Below are 22035 nucleotides of genomic sequence, written 5' to 3'. Positions count from 1 at the left end.
TGTGTGTGCATATATGAACTGTCCCTTCCCGTAAAGAGTACTCCATTTTCACAGGAAAAAAATACCTAAAATAAGGTATGAGGCTTGCTTTGTTAGGTTTCAGTAGTCAAAAATGGTTGGATCTCCATTGCTAGAATATAGGCCACCAGGGAGGAGTTTGGGTTTCAGCAATAAGACCCCAGCTTCATGGACTGAAGACAGTCAATTGACTTGAAAGTAACCCCTATGCCTGCACTCATTATTTCTTCTTCCTTCAGCTCCTTGACTAAGAGATCACTGATGACAGCAAACCAAAGCCATACTCTGTCCTTCCACTGGCACTTTTCTGGCCTCAGTATATGCTATTAGGAATCACTCTCTTTCATTAGCACTTCCTTCTTCCATCTCTTAAGACCCAGAGAGTCATGAATACTAGAATCGGGATCGAATTTGTCATACTTGACTCTGCAGTTGGAGAATACTAATGTTAATCAGCCTGATACCCACTCCCACCTGCTATCATGGCAGCTACAGGAAAAGCTGTAGCCAAGGCCAGTAACCCTATGGACCCCAGGACTTAATCCTGATGTCTCAGCTGATTACAAAATACTAGTAGGAGGGCCTACTCTTCTGCCCCCCTTCTGCACACTCCTTGCTCTCACTAACCACATTTTATTCCCTGCCCACCCTGATGATTTCAGCAGGTGTTTTTTTTTCTTTTCCTTTCCTCAGGCCATCTGAAGCAGCCATCATCTGGGAGAAGCCTTGTTGTGAAAGAGTAAATGAAGCCTCAGTGAGTGTTTGGAGTGGCACCCATGTTTTTCTCTGGATATAAGGAGAGAGAAGAAGGCTGTGAAATACCATACTGGAGTAACAGAAATTTGACATTTTAGTAGATAACTGGACCTAGAAACCTACATTAATGAAGGAAGCAAACCTGAGATCTCTGATGTTTGTGAGTGAAGATAGGAATGAACTCCTTATTACCCTTAGTAATGGAGAGAGGGGAGAAAAGTGAGGGAGGTCATAAAATCCTTTATGTCCCTGGAGGAGGCCCTGAGATTTGCTTCATAAACCAGTTTTTAAGGTGGATTAAAGATGAGTTGTTGCACTACTTCCATTGCTCTTGGTGTGAGAGTCTCTGCTAAGCACTCTTCTCAGGTACAGCTGCCTTTGTGAAAATTTCTGTTGTGACCCCTATTGGGAAACAACCCAGAACAAGGTTTGCAACTTAGAAATCTCTGGATCAGTGACAGAGTTTTAAAGGAGTTGAGGACAGAGGACATAGCACAAATAGTATCAAATAGCTCGGATTTTTTCATCTAGGATGGATGGGGTAGGGGCAGAGGGCACAGTGGTTCTAGGCAACTCCAAACACCTGGTAAGGCAGCTATAAGGAAACAGTACAATGAAAGGTCAACCCTTAGACCTATTATTTGTCAATCCCTAGAGCATGATAGAATATCTAACAAGAAGAGCTGCTTTGGAGACAAGTCATAAAAGATTCTTTCATAGAAGAGATTTAGAAGAGGGGAACTTGGGACTCCTGGGTGGCTCAGCAGTTGAGCATCTACCTTCGGCTCAGGGCGTGATCCTAGAGTTCTGGGATCGAGTCCCTGCGAGGAGCCTGCTTCTCCCTCTCCCTATGTCTCTGCCTTCTCTGTGTCTCTCATGAATAAATAAATAAAATCTTTTTTTAAAAAAAGGGGAACTTCCAGTTATGTCATATGGGCATTACAGCTTTTAAAAGCATCTGTTCCCTATATAGGTCATGGAGATTGACACTAATCTCAGCTTGTGTGCTGACTAGGCCAGTATTGACATAGAAGTTTCATGCTCTTGGAGAGATACTGCCACTCTCTTGCTTTGACAGGTGTTCATCTGTAGTATGAGTCCAGTACTTGAAGGAACAAGAGGACAACAAGCATCCAGGGGACAACAGTGTGGTCTTCTAAGTAAAGATGGCAACAGAAAAGATCATGGACTTGGCTAGATTGGGCTGGGCTTGTTTGTTGTTTCAGAATTTTAAAAATACTTATTTTCTTGATGATAAAAGTAACATGATCATTGTTGAAAAATCAGAGGTGTAAATTAAAAAATAAAGAACACCTATAAAAAAAAAAAGAACACCTATAATCTTATAACCTAGAAAACAACTCAATATTTGAGTATGTTTCCTTTTAAGTTTTTATTTTAATTCCAGTTCGTATACAGTGTTATATTAGTTTTAGGTGTATAATTTTAAAGCAAAATTGACATCATACTGTGTATGTTGTTCTCCATCTTTTTTCATTTGAAAATAAACAGTGTATTTCCATGTCATTACCATCCTTTGAAAACACAGTATTGTGTTACATAATATTTCATATGGATCTCACAAAATTTAGGTAGATGATTACATGCTCCTGGACATTTTGCATATTACCAGTTTTGCCTATAAAATGTAATAAACATTGTACATTAATCATTATGTACATTCTTAATTATTTCTTTGCAGTAAATTTCTAGAATTGGGATTGCTGAGTTTCAGTGATGAGACCATTATTTGGGCATCTGAAAGATGTTGAATTGTCCCCAATATAGTTGTACAAATTATATTCCCATCAGTGGTGTATAAATGTGTGTATTTCTCTACACATTCATCAAAATATGACCTTTCTCTCTTTTCATAAATCTCTGCTCATTGAATAGGTAAAAATATATATCTGTTCTATTAGAGATTTTTATTTGTAATTTACATACAGTAAAATTCAGCCCTGATTCATAGTCCTATGGTTATTTTTTTTTAAGATTTTACTTTTTTGAGAGCACGCAGGAGCAATGGGGAGGGGCAGAGGGAAAAGCAGACTCTCCACCGGGCAGGGGATGGGGTGAGAGAGGCTGGCTCCATCCCAGGACCCTTAGATCATGACCTGAACTGAAGACCTATGCTTAACCCATTGAGCCACCCAAGCACCCCATTTCTATGGGTTTTGACAAGTATAATCATGTATATATACTACTTTAGTATCATTCAAAAACAGTTTTATTACTAATACTTTCTCTCAATTTTTCTTTTTGTTGTAAACCTCTTTCCCCTTTACCAATCCCTGAAAACCACTGATTTGCTTTCCATCCCTATGGTTTTTCCCTTTCCAGAGGTCATATGATTGAAATCATGCAATATGTAGATATTTTGGTCTGGTTTCTTTCACTTAGTGAAATGCATTTAAGATCCATCCATGTTATGAGAATTATTAGTTTATTCCTTTTTATTGTTATATTTCATTGCATGAATGTACCACAGTTTTTTATCCATTCACTAATTGATGGACATGTAAGATGTTTCCAGTTTGGGCAATTATGAATAAAATTTCTATAAACTTACAGGTACTGGTGTGGTGTGAACATAAATGTTCATTTCTATAGGGTAAATGCCTAGGAGTGGGAATGAGTACCAAGCTTTTCCAAACTTCCTCTGTCATTTTGCATTCCCACCAGTACAAGTTCCAGTTGCTCCACATCTTCCCCAGAACTTGGTATTATTATACATTTTTTAAATGTTTAGCCATTCTGCTAGGTATATAGTGTTATCTCATTGTAGATTTGATTTTCAGTTCTCTAATGGCTTAAGAGTTTGAGCAGCTTTTCATATGCTTATTTGCCATCTGAATATCTTTTTTGGTGAACTATCTGTTCAAATCTTTTACGCCCCTCCCCACTTTCTATTGGGGTGTATTTTTCCTACTATTGAGTGTTTAGATTTCCTTATATATTCTTAATTTTTTTTAAAGATCTACCTGTTTATTTTAGAGGTGGGGAGGGGCAGAGGGAGAGGCAGAGAGAAACCCAAGCAGAATCCACACTGCATGTGGGCCTCTACACAGGGATTGGTGCCATGACCCCAAGATTATGACCTGAGCTGAAACCAAGAGTCAGATGGCCAACCTACTGCACCATGCTGGCACCCCTATTATTTTAAGTTTTTAAAATTCCAGTCAGTTAACATACAGTGTTATATTAGTTTCAGGTGTACAATATAGTGATTTAACACTTTGTACAACACCCTGTGCTCATCACAAGTGTCCTCCTTAATCCCCATCACCTGTTTCACCCAGCCCCTCTCCCCACCCCCACCCCCACCCTGCCCTCCTCCCCTCTGGTAACCATTAGCTTGTTCTCTATAATTAAAGAGTCTGTTTCTTGATTTGTCTCCCTCTCTTACTTTTTTCCCTTTGCTTGTTTGTTTTGTTTCTAAAATTCCACATGTGAGTGAAATCCTCATATATTCTTGATACAAGTCTCTTGCCAGATGTTATTTGGAAATGGGTTTTCTGAGTCTGGCTTGTCTTTCCATTAATAGTACTTTACTCAGAGCAAAAGTTTTTAAGTTAATGAAGTCTACCTTGTCAAATGTAGGACAATGTAAGTTGGGATGGGTATAAATGGAGTTGAAGTGTAAGTGTTCTAAGCCACTTATATTATCCAGGAGGTGTTTAATAGTAACAAATATTTATTGTAAAAGTATGACTCTAAAGGTAGATCTGAAAGATCTATCGTGATCCTTACACTGTGTGATCTCTTCCCCTTAAACGTGGGCAGGATCTGTGTCTTGCTTCTAACCAACAGGGTATGGCAAAGTTGATGGGATGTTACTTCCTTGAAAATGTCATGTGATATTGCATATACATTTAAAAATAGCCTGACAATATACAAAGCATTAATAGAAGTCTGAGGAGAACTTGAAAATCCACCAAGTGAACTAATTCAACACCTTTTCAATTATTGAGAACTCACATATACAAATCAATAGCATACAGAAGATTTACACAACCCAACTCACAAGCCTTACCAAATGGAAATGGAAATATATGCATTTCTGTTTTTAAGAATTCTAGAAATAATCCATTTGAAACATTTGCAACAGTTACAATAACTGATTCTGCATTAGATCAGAAAAAAAATTATTTACTAATGTAAAGAATTGGCATAGGATTCATGCTGTCTTACACACTGCAATTAAGTTATATATTAGTAAAGGTAAATAAAACATCTATGTGTATTTCATAATTTAAAGCACATTTCTAAATACAGTATTTTTCTCTGTTGGGTTTATTTCACTTAGCATTATACTCTGTAGCTCCATCCATGTTGAAAAGGCAAGATTTCATGCTTTTTAATGTCTGAATAATATTCCATTGTGTATATATACTACATTTTCTTTATCCATTCATCTCTGGATGGACACTGGAGTTGCTTCCGTATCTTGGCTATTGTAAAGAATGCAATAAACGGGTTCACATACCTTTTTGAATTAGTGTTTCCATTTTCTGTGGGTAAATATCCAGGAGTAGGGAGTGCCCAGGTGGCTCAGTTGGTTAAGTGTCTGCTTTCAGCTCAAGTTGTGATCTCAGGGTCCTGAGATCAAGCCCCACACCGGACTTCCTGCTCAGTGGGGAGTCTGCTTCTCCCTCTCCTGTCTCCCCAGCTTGTGCACTTGGCTCTCTCTCTCTCTCTGAAATAAGTAAATATTTAAAAATGTATATACCCAGTAGTGGAATTACTGGATCATGTGGTAATTCTTTTAATTTTTTGAGGAACACCCATCCTGTTTTCACCAAGGTTGCAGGTTTTTTCCCCATCAACAGTGCCTGAGGGTTCCTTCTATGGATCAAGTAAGAAATCATGAGGGACATCTTAAAATTTAATGATAATGAAAACACATTAAAAACCTGTGAGACATGGTGAAAGAATGTTCCAAGGGAAATTTAGAGCCTTAAATACTTAAAAAAAAGGGGGGTGAAAAATTAATGAGCCTAGTATCCCAGCTAAGAATATAGTAAGAACTATAGGAAAAGGAAAAAGGAGGTATTAAAGGTAAAAGCATCAGTCCATGAAATATAAAACAGACACATTAGAGAAGATCAGCAAAACCATACCATACATTTAAAAAAAAAAAGTGAGGCAGCCTGGGTGGCTCAGCGGTTTAGCGCTGCCTTCAGTCCAGGGCATGATCCTGGAGACACAGGATCAAGTCCCACGTCAGGCTCCCTGCATGGAGCCTGCTTCTCTGCCTGTGTCTCTGCCTCTCTCTCTTTCTCTGTGTTTCTCATGAGTAAATAAATAAAATCTTTTTAAAAAGTTTTTTTAAAAGTGAAATAAAACCCCACGTTTGTTTAAAATTAATAAGGAGTGCCTGGGTGGCTCAGTCGGTTAAGCATCTGCCTTTGGCTCAGGTCATGATCCCAGAATCCTGGGATTGAGCCCTCCCTCTCCTGCTTCTCCTCCTACTCCTCCTACTTGTGGTCTCTCTCAAATAAATAAAATCTTTTTTTTTTATAAAGAAAAAGAAAAGATTATTCAGGTTCATCATCCCCTTTACCTATCCACCCACCTCCCTTCTGGCAACCACCAGTTTATTCTCTAAGAATCTGCTATTTTGTTTCTTTTTTTCCTTTGTTAATTTGTTTTGTTTTTTAAATTCCACCTAGGAGTGAATTTGTCTTTCTCTGACTTACTTCACTTGGCATTATACCCTGTAGACCCATCCATGTTCCTACAAATGGCAAGATTTTATCCTTTCTTACAACTAAGTGATGTTCCATTTGTGTATCTTTATTCAGTCATCTAGATGGACATGGTTTACTTCCATATTTGGCTATTGCAAATAATGCTTCAAGAAACATAGGAGTGCATGTGTCTTTTCAAATTAGGGTTTTTATAAATAAAATCTTTTTAAAAAGGTGGGGGATCCCTGAGTGGCTCCGCGGTTTAGCACCTGCCTTTGGCCCAGGGCATGATCCTAGAGTCTCGAGATCGAGTCCCACATTGGGCTCCCTGCATGGAGCCTGCTTCTCCCTCTGCCTGTGTCTCTGCCTCTCTCTCTCTCTTTCTGTGTCTCATGAATAAATAAATAAATTTAAAAAAAAAACAAATTAGGGTTTTTATTTTCTTTAGGTACAATGTTTTCTACTCATAATTTTTATTTTATTTTTTTTAAAGAATTTCATTTATTTATTTATGATAGTCACACAGAGAGAGAGAGAGGCAGAGGCACAGGCAGAAGGAGAAGCAGGCTCCATGCACCGGGAGCCCGACGTGGGATTCGATCCCAGGTCTCCAGGATCGCGCCCTGGGCCAAAGGCAGGCGCCAAACCGCTGCGCCACCCAGGGATCCCTACTCATAATTTTTAAAATGAGAACTATTCTAAACTGACCAAAAACAAGTTAATAATAATGTGCTCATTATCTTGAATGATGATAGTTTCACATATGTAAAAACTTATCAAATTGTACATTTTAGACATATGCACTTTATTATATGTCCATTATTTTTTAGACATTTTATTTATTTAAGAGACAGATCATGAGCAGGGAGGAAGGGTCCTAACTCGGGACTGGATCCCAGGACCCTGGGATCATGACCTGAGCCAAAGGCAGACGCTTAACCGACTGAGCTACCCAAGTGCCCCTATTATATGTCAAATATACCTAATGTCAATTCTGTTAATACCTTATATCAATTCTGACTTTAAAAAAAAACACCACTTAAAGGAAAAGAAATGTCAAGACAAAGGTTGGGAGAAAAAAACAAAATTAAACATCTGATAAAGAACTTATATCCCAATTAAAATAACAGTTTATCAACATTGCTGCCTGAAATAACAGGGAAAGAAGAAAATGTGTAAGGTGTTAAAGTTGTTGCCTGGTTTTTTTGATGCTTATGATGAAATGTGAAGGATGAAACTAAAAGGAGTATTAGTCACTAAGGAGTTTAGACCTAATGATTTGAACATTTTTTAGCATTCCCTGAAAGCCAAATATGTTAAAGTTAAGTAATGGCTTCTACGTAATGATCAAATCCAGGGTTTTGCCAGGAAAATATGGTCTCAAGGTGAAGCTGAAGCTATGGCTCTAAAATTTTTTGTCAAGGTATCAGAGAGATAAAATATTGTGCCTCAGAATATTAAGTTGGACAAAAGCACTTTAAAGAGCTTAAGAGTGTGCTTAGGAGAATTTCTTCATCAAACAATAGGGCTTTTAAGAAATGTAAAGACTATATTATACAAACCTCCCAAAAGAAAATCAGAGTGAAGAAAAGCTGAATGGAAGAGATTTCAGGGTGTGATGTGTATTTACAGATCAAAAATGATTTCGAAAGAATTTTCTTTTCAGACACATCACCAACTTTTAATGACAAGGACAGAAACACCACAAAAAGAAAAACAGGACTTTGGACCCCCAAAACCTTTTGCAAAAGCTACACAGTTGAAAATACAGGCTGCCTATCATATTTAAAAAAGGAAGGATAACATAGAGGTTGGAACAAAGAACCTGAGAGAGAACCATGGAAAATTACTTTTGGGCAGTAATGGGACCACGTCCTAATAAAGAAACTTATACAATTTTCCTGCTTACATTTCAGAATTTCTATGTATTCCTTTGTGCCTCACATTTTTTCCCTATTTGAATAGGAATGTCAATGGGGTTTTCTTTAGATACAGTCTCACCCTGTGTGTTGAATAAATGAAATGTACACAACTTCAAATTCTGGGGAACCATACTTGAGGTTATTTATTTAACAAAGTACACCTGAGAAACTTCATCTGCATATGAATCTGATTTAGATGATGAAATCATAGGCTTTGAGCTAATGGTGTAATGAGATGTAATGAGAGGAGGCTTTTGTGGGCCTTGGTAGGAGTTGAGTGTATTTTGCATGTGGGAGGGTTGTAAATAACTTGTGGCCATAGAAAAGCATATAGGGTTTTTAAATTCAGATAAATTTTACATGACATAAAATTCACCATTTTAAATAATTCAGTGGTTTTTGGTATATTCACTAGTGCAACCATCACCACTATCTAACTTCAGATCATTTCAATGGACAACCCCCCAAAAGAACCATACCTACTAGCAGTTAGTCCAAATTCATCTTTCCTCTCATATGCTAGCAATTACTAATCCATTCTATGTCTATGAATTTGTCTATTCTGATTATTTCAGAATAATGGCCTTTTGTATCTATTTTTCTTAGTGTAATGTTTTCAAGGTTTATCTATGTTGCAGCATGTATCAGCACTTCATTTCTTTTTATTGCTGAATAATATTCCACTGTATGGTTATGCCACATTTTGTTTATCCACTCAAGAGTTGATGGACATTTAGGTTGTTTTCATTTTTGGCTATTATGAATAATGCTGCTATAAACCATCATGTTTACATGTATATATACAAAATGCTACAAGTATAAGGGAAAAGGTGTCATAAGCCCAAAATATAATAATACTGTCTTTTACATTTACCTATTTAGTTATCTTTCCTGCTGTTCTTCATTTCTTTATGTGGAGTTGAGTTACCATCTAGTATCCTTTCATATCAGCATAAAGGACTCCTTTTTTTACCATTTGTGGAAGGGCAGCTCTGGTAGTGACAAACTGGGTTTTTATAGGTCTGGGTATCCCTTAATTTCTCCTTCATTTTTCATTGTGGTAAAGTATATGTAATCTTTTAATCATTTTAACCATTTGTAAGATTCAGTGGCATTAAATATATTCCACAATGTTCTATAAGGATCACCACTAAATCAATACCCAAAACTTTTTCATCATCCCAACAAAAACTCTCTACCAGGTAAACAAAGACTTGCCCTTCCCCCATTCCAGTCCCTGGTAACCTCTATTCTACCATCAGTCTCTATGAATTTGCCTATTCTAGGTATGTCTAAAAGTGAAAGGACACAATATTTGTCATCTGTGTCCAGCTCATTTCACTAAGCATAATGTTTTCAAGGCTCACCCATGTTATATCACACATCAAAATTTCATTCCTTTTTATGAGTGAATAATATTCTATTCATGCTGGTTCCATCTTTTGGTTATTGTGAATACAGCTGCTATGAACATTGTACAAGTATCTGTTTGAGTCCATGTTTTGAATTCTTTTGGATATATGCCTAGGAGTGGAATTGCCGTGTCATATGGTAGTTCAATGTTGAGCCTTTTGAGAAGTTGCCAAGCTATTTTCCACAGCAATTCTGCGTTTTTACATTTCCACCAGCAGTGAATTCACAAGAGTTCCAAATTCTTCATATCCTTGCCAACACTTGTTTTCTTTTTTTAACTATAGATCCTTATAGGTGTGAAATAGCATCTCATTTTAGTTTTTATTTACATTTCCCTAGTGATGCATAATGTTAAGCATCTTTTCATGAGCTTATTGGAAATTTATTTCTTTTTTTAAAATAAATTTATTTTTTATTGGTGTTCAATTTACCAACATACAGAATAACACCCAGTGCTCATCCCGTCAAGTGCCCCCCTCAGTGCCCGTCACCCATTCACCCCCACCCCCCACCGTCCTCCCTTTCCACCACCCCTAGTTCGTTTCCCAGAGTTAGGAGTCTTTATGTTCTATCTCCCTTTCTGATATTTCCCACACATTTCTTCTCCCTTCCCTTATATTCCCTTTCACTATTATTTATATTCCCCAAATGAATGAGAACATACACTGTTTGTCCTTCTCCGATTGACTTCTTTTTTAAAAAAACATTTTATTTATTCATTCATAGAAACACAGAGAGAGAGAGAGAGAGAGAGAGGCAGAGACACAGGTAGAGGGAGAAGCAGGCTCCATGCAAGGAGCCTGATGTGGGACTCGATCCCGGATCTCCAGGATCATGCCCTGGATGGAAGACGGCACTAAACCGCTGAGCCACCTGGGCTGCCCTGGCAATTTATTTCTTATTTGGAAAAATGTCAGTCATTTGCCCAATTTTGAATTGGGTTTTCTTTTTGTTGTTGAATTTTGGGTGTTCTTTAAATATCCTGGATACTAATCTCTTATCAGATATATGGTTTAAAGGTTGTTTTTCTGGTTTCTTGATAGCATCCTTTGATGTACAAAATTTCCTAATTTTCATGAAATCCAATTTGTTCTTTCATTCGTTTCTTGTGTGTTTGGTATCACATCCATGAAATCACCAGATCCAATGTTATCAGGATTTTCTGCAGGGTTTTCTTCTAAGAGTTTTGTAGTTTTACCTTATAATTCTAGGTCTTTCATGCATTTTTTAGTTAATTTGTGTATATGTTGTAAGTTAAAGATCTAATTTTTTCTTTTATTTGTAAATATCCAGTTTTTAAAGCACATTTGTGAAAACTGTCTTTTCTCTCACTGAATGGTCTTGGCAACTTTGTAAAAAATGAATTAATCATATATGTGAGAGTTTATTTCTGGGATTTTTGTCCTATCCCATTGTTCTATATGTCTATCCATAATAACTCTACCATACTGTTTTACTTACCGTAGCTTTGTAGTAAGTTTGGAAGTTCAGAATTCTGAGTCCTCTGAATTTATTCATTTCTTTCTAGATTGTTTGGACTAACATGGGTCTCCTGAGATTTTATATGAATTTTAGGATAGGTTTTTCTATTTCTACAAAGAGAGTCATGGAAATTTTGATATGGATTACATTGAATCTGTAGATTATCTTGGGTAGTATTCTCATCTTAATAATATTAAGTCTTTCAATCCATAAACACAAGATGTCTTTGCAATTATTTAGATCTTCTTTAATTTCATTCAGCAACGTTTTATAGTTCTCAGTGTACAAGTCTTTTGCCTCCTTGGCTAGATTTACTCCTAATGATTTATTTTTTTATTTTTTTACAGGTCTCATTTAGGAAAGTATGCACCAAACACATTAAAATTTCTTTTTTTAAACAAATGACAAAGACTTAGTTTACCAGTTTCACTTTTTTAAACGTAAGCTTAATGTTAAATATTTAAACAACTGTCAAAACTTGCTAAGTTGCCAGTATTCACACGCAACTAGAAAAATCCTCAATTTACATTAAGCCAGACTTGTATTACCATTAATAAATTAATATTTTTCACTACTAAATACTAAAAATAATTGAAATTATTTTTATGGGAGATTCATCCTGGCACTATTAACTAGAACACTGGCACTACTTAGCTCACATTTGAAACACAGTGGAAAAGCAGGTCTGTGCTGGTGTTCATGAATCAAAAAGCAAAGTACATATAGAGATTTACAACAATTTCAAAGATTAAAAAAATGCTACTATCATCTCAACAATAAACCCAAAAGTCTATGACAAATAGGGGCTCTGTTGAGCTGTTCATAAAAACTTTAGATGAGGCGCACTTATACTGAGAGTTGAATTCTTTTGAAATCTTTTTTTTAATGTTCCTGTTAATCTTCAAATGATGCTTATTATAGTTTAATATTTCTGTTAACTGCATGCATTGAATTACATGTTACCCAAGTATAGCCACTGCTTCTTGCCATTTATTGTTAAGAACTTCAGCTGATCCTCTTTCTTTTTCTTGAGCATTTTTGACAATTCTCTTTGTAGTAATTTCTCTGCCATGAGCCATTTTAGTAGAAGCTGATATAGATTTAAAGTTGCTCATCCCACTACCACCAAATGACATGGAAGAAAATGAAGTGAGCCCCCCACCCCCATTTCTGACCTAGTAAAACAAAGGAAGTAAATCCTGAATCCAAAGAGAAAAAACTCACCTCCAAAAAGCAAAAATCCACTGAAGGCAGAGAAAAACAACCCTGTGCCTTATCTCCTGCTCCCACAGTGAGGGGGCTCTTTTGATTCCCAGAAAAGTCTTCAAAAGGGTTTCTGAGGAAGCCAGATGAAAACAGGGGTCTTCCACCACAAAATTCCCTGAAAAGTCATCTGGATTATGGAACATTAAGCCAAACTGAAGCAGACTGCCAAAAAGACTTCTTACATTTCCACCTCCATAATTTATTCTTTCTTTGCATATTTGTCATAGATGTCTCATTTTTAAGAATCTGTTAACACTTTATATGCCTCAGCCACCTGTTTGAATTTTCTCTCTGCTGCTTCTTTATTCTTGGGATTTTTATCTGGATGCCATTTCAGTGCCAGTATCCAATATGCCTTCTTATTATTCTTGGCTGAAGCGTGTCTCTGCATGCCTAAGAACATCATAGTAATTCATATGCTTTAACAGGCTGTTGGAATGAGTCTGAATATGCAGGAGCAATTAGCAGAAAAGAGGAATAATGGGGTGGCAGCCTGGGTCTCCCTTCGGTTCTGGCATAGCTGCTCTGATGACAATATCAGAGGCCACAGCTTCTTCTGCTTTACTCCCTTTAGATCTAATGTTTTAAAATATTATAAATGGAACTGCATTCTTCATTTTTGGAATGTTTGTTGCTGGCATACAGAAATACAAATTATTTTTATGTGTTGATTTGTACCCTGCAACTTTTAAGAATTTGTCTTTTGGTTCTAGTAGCTTTCTAGTGGATTCTTTGGGATTTTCTAAAAATTGGATCATATAATCTATGAATATAGGTAGTTTTGCTCCTTTATTTCCAGTTCTGATGCCCTTTCCTTTTTTCTTATCTAATAGCTCTGACTAGTACTTCTGGTAAAACATCGAATTGCAAATGGTGACGATGGGCATTTTTGTCTTCCTAGTGACATTAGGAGTACAGTTTTCATTGTTTCACCACTGAATATGTTAATTGTGAGATTCTCGTAAGTGCCCTTTCTTACATTGAGAAATTTCCCCTCTACTACTTTTCTGAGAGTGTATATCATGAAAGTGTGTTGGACTTTGTCAAATGCCTTTCCTGAATCAATTAAGATGATCATCAGGATTTCTTCTTTTGCTCTACCCATGCGATATCTTACCTTGATTTCCTTATGTTGAAACACCCTTGCATAGCTGAGATAAATTCCACTTGGTCATGGTGAGTGATCCTTTTAACATGCTACTGGATTTGGTTCACTAATATTTTGTTGAATACTTTTGCATCTATATTCATAAAGGATATTGATTTGTAACTTTCTTTCTTGTGGTGTTTTTAAAAATTATTTATTTATTTGAGAGACGAGGGGAAGGGCAGAGGGAGGGGAAGGGAGAGGATCTCCAGCAGACTCCCTGCTGAGCAAGGAGACCCATGATCCCACAACCCTGAGATTATGACCTGAGCTGAAACCAAGAGTCAGACACCCAACCCACTGAGCCACCCAGGTGCTCCTCTTGTAATGTTATTATTTGACGTGGGATCAGAGTAATGCTGGCCTTATGGAATAAGGTAGGAAGTGTCCTCTTCTCTTAATTTTTTGAAAGAGTTCTAAAAGTACTGGTATTATATCTTCTTTAAATGTTTAGAGAAATCACCAGTGAAGCCATGTAATTCAGGATTTTATTTTGCTGGAGGGTTTTATGTTAGTTATTCAGTTACTTGTTATGTGTCTATTGAGATTTTCTATTTCTTCTTGAGTTAGTTTAATTAAGTTGTGTATTTCAAGGAATTTGTCCATTCTTCTGTCATCTAATTTGTTGATGTACAATTTTAAATTCCAGTTAATATATAGTATGTTAATTATATTAGTTTCAAGTGTACAATTTAGTGATTCAACATTTTTCTAACAATTCATTTAATTTTGTTAAAGTCAGTAGTAATGTTGCCACTTTCATTTCTCATTTTAGTTATTTGTGTCTTCTTTTTCTTAGTCTAGCTAACCATTTGGTGATTTTGTTTTACTTTTCAAAGAATCATCTTTTGATTTCATTTATTTTCTTTATCAGTCTTTATTTTGTTTATCATCACTTTAATCTTTATTATTTCCTTTTTCCTATTAACTTTGGGCTAGTTCAGTCTTCCTTTTCTGGTCCCTTTCGGGTTGAAATAAGATTATTGATTTGAGATCTTAATTCTTTTTTGATGTAGACATTCACAGCTATAAATTTCCCTCTGAGAACTGTTTTGTCTTCATCCCATTGTTTTGATATGTCTTGTTTTCATTTACTCTTGTCTCTAGGTATTTTTTAATTTCCCTTGTAAATGCTTCTTTGACCTATTGATTGTTTATGTTGTTTAATATATTTATGTATTTTCTAGTTTCTTCTGTTATAGATTTCTAACTTTATCCTGTCATGGTCAGTTAATATGTTTTATATCATATCCATCTTTGTACATCAATTGAAACTTGTTTTGTGGTTGACTATGTACTCTATCCTGGAGAATATTCCATGTGCCTATGAGAAAATGCTTATTCTCCCATTCTTGAGTTGAGTGTACTTTATATGTGTGTTAGTTTTATTTGGTCCAGTGAGTTGTTTGAGTCTTCTCTTTATTATCTTCTGTTTGGTTGCTCTATCCATTATAGAAAGTTCTTATTGAAGAATTGTTTCTCTCTTCAATTCTGTTGATTTTTGCTTGATATATTTTGAAGGCTCTGTTATTAGGAGGGTAATTGTTACATCCTCCTCATATAGATGTCCAACAAACACATGAAAAGATGTTCACCATCACTGATCATCAGGGAAACGCAAATCAAAACCACAATGAGATATCACTTCATGCCTATCAGAATGGCTGGAATCAAACAAACAAGAAATAACAAATGTTGCCAAAGATGTGGAAATGTCAATTGGTACATCCACTGTGGAAAAACAGTGTGAAGTTTCCTCAAAAAGTTAAAAATAAAAAAAAATAAAATAAATAAATAAATAAAAGTTAAAAATAGAAATACTATATAATCCAATAATACCACTACTGGGTATTTACTGAAATTAAATTAAAACACTAATTTGAAAAGATATATACACCTCTTTGTTTATTGTAGCATTATTTACCATATATATATTATTTACTATATATATATATATATATATATATACACACACACACACACACATACATACACACGAACACACACACAGAGGAATAAAAGTTACAGCATAAGGAATATATTCAATGATATTTTGATAGTGTTGTATGAGGACAAATGGTAGCAATTTTTTAGAAGTTTTTATTTAAATTACAGTTAATAGACAGTTAGTATGTTAATTATATTAGTTTCAGGTGTACAATTTAGTGATTCAACACTTACATATGACACCCAGTGCTCATTAGAACAAATGCACTCCTTAATCCCCATCACCTATTTAACCCATCCCTCCCACCCACCTCCCTTCTAGTAATCATCAGTTTGTTCTTTATAGTTAGGAGTCTATTCTTGGTTTGCCTCTCTTTTTTTCCCCTTTGCTCATTTGTTTTGTTTCTTAAATTCTACATATAAGTGAAATCATATTGTATTTGTCTTTCTCTAACTTATTTCACTTAGCATAATGCTCTCTAGCTTCATTCACATAGTTGCAAATGGCAAGATTTCACTCTTTTTATGGCTGAGTAATGTTAATATAGTACATATATACACAACACTTATTTACCCATTCATTGGTTGATAGACTTTTAGACTCTTCATATTTTGGCTATTTGGACATTGCTGCTGTAAACATTAGGGTGCGTGTGCCCATTCAAATCAGTATTTTTGTATCCTAGTAGTGCAATTGCTGGGTCGTAGGATAGCTCTATTTTTATTTTTATTTATTTTTATCTTTTAACTTTTTGAGGAACCTCCATGCTATTTTCCACAGTGGCTGCACCAGTTTGCATTCCTACCAACAGCGTAAGAGAGTTCCCCTTTCTCTACATCCTCACCATATCTGTTATTTCCTGTGTTGTTCATTTGAGCCATTCTGACACATGTGAGGTGGTATCTCATTGTAATTTTGATTTGTATTTCCCTGATGATAAGTGATGTTGAGCATCTTTTCATGTGTCTGTTAGCCATCTATATGTCTTCTTTGGAGCAGAAGTGTACATCCCCTCCATCTATTTCCCCCATCCCCCAACCCACCTCCCTTCTGTTAACCATCTGTTTATTCTCTCTGGGTTTTGTTTTCTTTTCTTTTCTTTTTGGTCTCTCTCTCTTTTTTCTTCCCTTTGTTCATTTGTTTGATTTTTCTTAAATTCCACATATGAATGAAATCAAATGGTATTTGTCTTTCTCTGACTAGCTTATTTGACTTAGCATTATACCATTTAGATACATCCATGTTGTTGCCAATGGCAGGATTTCATTAATTTTATAGCTGAATAGTATTCCATCTTCTTTATCCATTCATTAATCCATGGACACTTGGGCTGCTTTCATAGTTTGGCTATTGCAAATAATACTGCAATAAACATAGGGTGCATATATCACTTTGACTCAGTGTTTTCATATTTGTGTAAAAACCTGGTGATTGGGCAGCCCCGGTGGGGCAGCGGTTTAGAGCCACCTGCAGCCGAGGGCATGATCCTGGAGACCCTGGATCGAGTCCCACGTCAGGCTCTCTGCATGGTGCCTGCTTCTCCCTCTGCCTGTGTCTCTGCCTCTCTCTCTCTCTTTCTGTGTCTCTATGAATAAATAAATTTAAAAAATCTTTAAAAAAACCCTGGTGATTACTGGATCATATGGTAATACTATTATTAACTTATTGAGGAACCACTATAACTTTCCATAGTGGCTGCACCAGTTTGCATTCCCACCAACAGTGCATGACTGTTCCCCTTTCTCCATATTCTTGCCAACACTTGTTTCTTGTGTTTCATTTTAGCCATTCTGACAGGTGTGAAGTGACACCTCATTGTGCTTTTGATTTGATTTCACTGATGATGAGTGTTGTTGAGCATCTTTTCTGTGTTTTTTGGCCATCTGTATGTCTTCTTTGGAGATATGTCTGTACATGTTTTTACTTGGATTATTTGTATATTTTGTGTTGACTTGTATAAGTTCTTTATATATTTTGGATACTAATCCTTTCTTAAAAGATTTATTTATTTATTTAAAAGAAAGAGGGAGACAAGCAGACTCCCCACTGAGCAGGGGGGCCTGATGCAGGGCTCATTTCCAGTACCCTGAGATCATGACCCAAGCCGAAATCAAAAGTTGATGCTTAACCAAGTGAGCCACCCAGGCACTCCAGTAGGTTTTCTTTTAGTTTTGTTCATTGTTTCCTTTGTTGTCAAAAAACTTTATTTTTATGCAGTCCCAATAGTTTATTTTCACTTTTGTTTTCCTTGCATCAGAAGTCATATCTATAAGATGTTGTTATGGCCAATGTCTGAGAACTTACTGCCTGTGCTCTCTTCTAGGACTTCATGATTTCGGGTCTCACATTTAGGTATTTAATTCATTTTGAGTTTACTTTTGTGTATGATGTAAGAAAGCGGTCTAATTTCTTTCTTCTACATGTAACTGTCCAGTTTTCCTGGGGCACCATTTGTTGAAGCAACTGTCTTTTTTTCCCATTGCATATTCTTGCCTCCATTGTTGAAGATGAATTAATCATGTAATCACTGGTTTATATCTGGGATTTATATTCCATTCCATTGATCTATGAGTCTATTTTATGCCAGTACCATATTCTTTTGATTACTACAGCTTTGTTATATGAGTTAAAATCTGGAATTACAATACTTCTGGGTTTGTTTTTCCTTCTTTTTTTTTAAGATTTTATTTATTCATGACAGACACAGAGAAAGAGAGAGAGGCAGAGACACAGGCAGAGGGAGAAGCAGGGCTCCCTGCAGGGAGCCTGAGGTGGGACTCCATCCCCAGTCTCCAGGGTCACACCCTGGGCTGAAGGCGGCGCTAAACCACTGAGCCACTCAGGCTGCCCGTGGGTTTGTTTCTTTGTTTTTCAAGATTGCCCTAGCTATTTGGGGTATTTGTGATTCCATACAAATATTAGGATTGTTTCCTCTAGTTCTATGAAAAATGCTGTTGGTATTTTTTTTTTTTTTTTTTTTTTTTTTGCTGTTGGTATTTTGATAGAGATTCCATTAAATGTGTAGATTGCTTTGGATAGTATAGACATTTTTACAATATTTGTTCTTCCAACCCATGAGCATTTGTCTTTCCATTTGTTGATGTCATCCTCAATTTCTTTTTTTTTAAGATTTTATTTATTGATGAGAGACACAGAGAGAGGCAGAGACATAGGCAGAGGGAGAAGCAGGCTCCATACAGGAAGCCCGATGTGGGACTCGATCCCAGGACTCTGGGATTATACCCTGAACCAAAGGCAGATGCTCAACCACTGAGCCACTCAGGTGTCCCTTCAATTTCTTTTATCAGTGTTTTATAGTTTCCATAGTACAGGTCTTTCACTTCCATGGTTAAGTTTATTCCTAGGTATTTTATTATTTTTGCACAATTGTAAAAAGGAGTTTTCTTAATTTCTCTTTCTGCTGATTCATTAAAAACACAAATTCAAAATGATATATGCACCCCTATGTTTATTACACCATTATTTTTAATAGCCAAGATAGGGAAGCAGTCTAAATGTCCATCAATAAACGAATGGATAAGAAAGATGTGGTATATATATAATGAAGATGATGTATTATATTGATTGATATGCAAATGTTGAACCACCTTTGTGTCCCTGGAATAAATCCTACTTGATTGTGGGAGAGGATTTTTTAATGTATTGTTGAATTCAGAGTAATGTCTTCATATAAATTTGGAAGCTTTCCTTCCTTTTCTATCTTGGAATACTTTGAGAAGAATATGTATAAACTTTTTAAGTGTATGGCAGAATTCACCAAATTCTGGTCTTAGAATTTCATCTGGTCCTGTTCAAATTTTCTATTTTCCCTGTTTCAGTTTTGTGAGGTTGTGTTTCTAGGAATTTATTCATTTCTTCCTCGTTGTCCAATTTTTTTGGCATATAGTTTTTTATAATATTCTCTTAAAATCCTTTGTTTCTGTGGTGTTGGTTGTTATTTATCCTTAATTTCTGATTTTATTTGAGTCCTCTCTCATTTTTTCTTGATAAGTCTGGCTAAAGAGTTCTCAATTTTATCATTCCAAATAACTGGCTCTTGGTTTCATTGATCTTTTCCATTTTTCTTTGTCTCTAGTTTATTTCTGCTCAAATCTTTATTATTTCCTTTACTACCTTTGGCCTTTGTTTATTTTTAAAAAGATTTATTTTAAAAATAAATATTTAGGGAGAGGGAGAGAGAAAAAAATGGGAGAGGAGCAGAGGAAGAGAATCTCAAGCCAACTCTCCCCCCCGCCCAGCACAAAGCCCAACATGGAGCTCAATCCCATGAAACCTGAGATTATGACCTGAGCCAAAACCAAGAATCAGATGCCCAACTGACTGAACTATCCCAGTGCCCCTGCTCATTCTTTTTTCTATCTCCTTGAGGTTTAACATTAGGTTGTTTATTGGAGATTTTTCTTGTTCCTTGAACTAGGTCTATATTGCTATAAACTTCCTTTTTAAAACTGCTTCTCTTGCATCCTAAAGGTTTTGACCATTGTGTTTTCACTTCCTTTTGTCTAAGAAATTTTTAAAATTTCTTCTTTGATTTGTTGGTTCACCTATTCATTGTTTAATAGCATTTTGTTTAGCCTTCATATATCTGTGTTCCTTCCAGATTTTTTCTTGCAATTGATTTCTAGTTTCAAACTGCTGTGGTCAGAAAGGATGCTTGATATGATTTCAATCTTTTAAAATTACTTGATAATTGTTCTGTTGCCTAACATATGATTTCTTCTGGAAACTGTTCCATGTGCACTTGAAATGAATGTGTATTCCTCTGTATTTTTATTCAATGTTCTGTATATATCTATGAGGTCATTCTGTTCTAATGTGTTGTTCAAAGCCTCATTTTCCTTACTGATTTTCTGTCTGGATGATCTGTCCATTGATGTAAGTAGGGTGTTAATATCCACTACTATTATTATATTACTGTGAATTTCTACTTTTATGTTTGTTCACATTTTTTTAATCTATCATGGTGTCCCCATGCTTCTTGCATAGATATTTATCAGTTATACTCCGTTCTTCATCTGATCTCTTTATCATCATGTACCACCTTTCTCTCTTGCTACAGTCTTTGTTTTAAAGTCTATTTTGTCTGATATAAGTAATGCTACCCCCGATTATTTTTTTGCTTCCATTTGCATGGTGTATGGTTTTCTATTCCTTCACTTTTATTCTGTGTGTGTCTTCAGATCTGAAGTGAATCTTTTGCAGGCAGCATATAGATGAGTTTTCTTTTTTTTCTTATTTTTCTACTTTATTTTTTATTAGTTTCAGTTGTACAATTTAGTGATTCAATATTTCCATACAATACTCAGTGCTCATCACAACAAGTACACTCCTTATCCCCACCACCTATTTAACTCATCTCTCACCCACCTCCCCTCTGGTCACCATTAGTTTGTTCTCAATAGTTAAGATTCTGTTTCTTCGTGTACCACATCTCTTTCTCTCATTCCCCCCCCCCATTTGCTCATTTGTTTCTTAAATTCCACATATGAGTGAAATCACATACTATTTGTCTTTCTTTGATTGACTTATTTTGCTTAGCATAATACTCTCTAGCTCCATCCATGTCATTGCAAATGGCAAGATTTCATTACTTTTTATAGTTAATATTCACACACACACACACACACACACACACACACACATCACATCTTCTTTACCCACTCTTTGGTCAAACTGTTTCCACAGCTTAGCTACTGTAGATAAAGCTATAATGAGCATTGGGGTGCATATATCCCTTTGAATTAGTATTTTTTTATTCTTTGGGTAAATAACTAGTAGTGCAATTACTGGATCACAATAGTAGTTCTATTTTTAACTTTTTGAGGAACCTCCATAGTGTTTTCCAGAGTGGCTGCGCCAGTTTGCATTCCCACCAAAACTGCAAGAGGGTCCCTAAAAACATTAGGGACCTAATGTCCCATCCTAATGTAACCTCAAAGACAGAAAAAAAAGTGGTTGCAGATCTCATATTTAGGTCTTCAATCCATTTTGAATGTATTTTTTATGTGGTGTAAGTAAGTGGTCCAGTTTCATTCTTTTGCATGTTGCTATCTAGTTTTCCCAATACCATTTGTTGAAAAGGCTATCTTTTTCCCATTGGATATTCTTTCCTGTTTTGTCATAATTGTGGGTTTATTCTGGATTTTCTGTTCTGTTCTTGTGCCAGTACCTATGTGTCTGTTTTTGTGCCAGTACCATACTGTTTTGATCACCACAGTATTTGTAATATAACTTGAAGTCCAGAATTGTGATGCCTCCAGCTTTGCCTTTCTTTTTAAAGATTGCTTTGGCTACTTAGGGGTCTTTTGTGGTTCCATACAGATTTTAGAATTGTTTGTTCTAGCTCTGTGAAACATGCTACTGGTATTT

General features: G+C 35.9%; 1 long non-coding RNA gene across 17 annotated transcripts in view; it reads left to right on the top strand.

Moving 5' to 3' along the window:
* The window catches only part of LOC102157078, a 97084-nt gene that overhangs the window by 48510 nt on the left and 26539 nt on the right, over positions 1 to 22035 (top strand). For 13 of the 17 annotated variants that reach the window (XR_005386360.1, XR_005386361.1, XR_005386359.1 and 10 more), the window contains one exon: positions 712 to 2449. This is a non-coding gene — a long non-coding RNA (uncharacterized LOC102157078). Of the gene's footprint in view, positions 1 to 711; positions 2450 to 22035 lie in introns of those variants that run through there. The other 4 variants (XR_005386365.1, XR_005386364.1, XR_005386366.1 and 1 more) reach the window with 2 other exon arrangements.

Source organism: Canis lupus, chromosome X, assembly GCF_011100685.1.
Source record: "Canis lupus familiaris isolate Mischka breed German Shepherd chromosome X, alternate assembly UU_Cfam_GSD_1.0, whole genome shotgun sequence".
NCBI lineage: Eukaryota > Metazoa > Chordata > Mammalia > Carnivora > Canidae > Canis > Canis lupus.
This window is presented reverse-complemented; position numbering and strand designations above follow the sequence as displayed.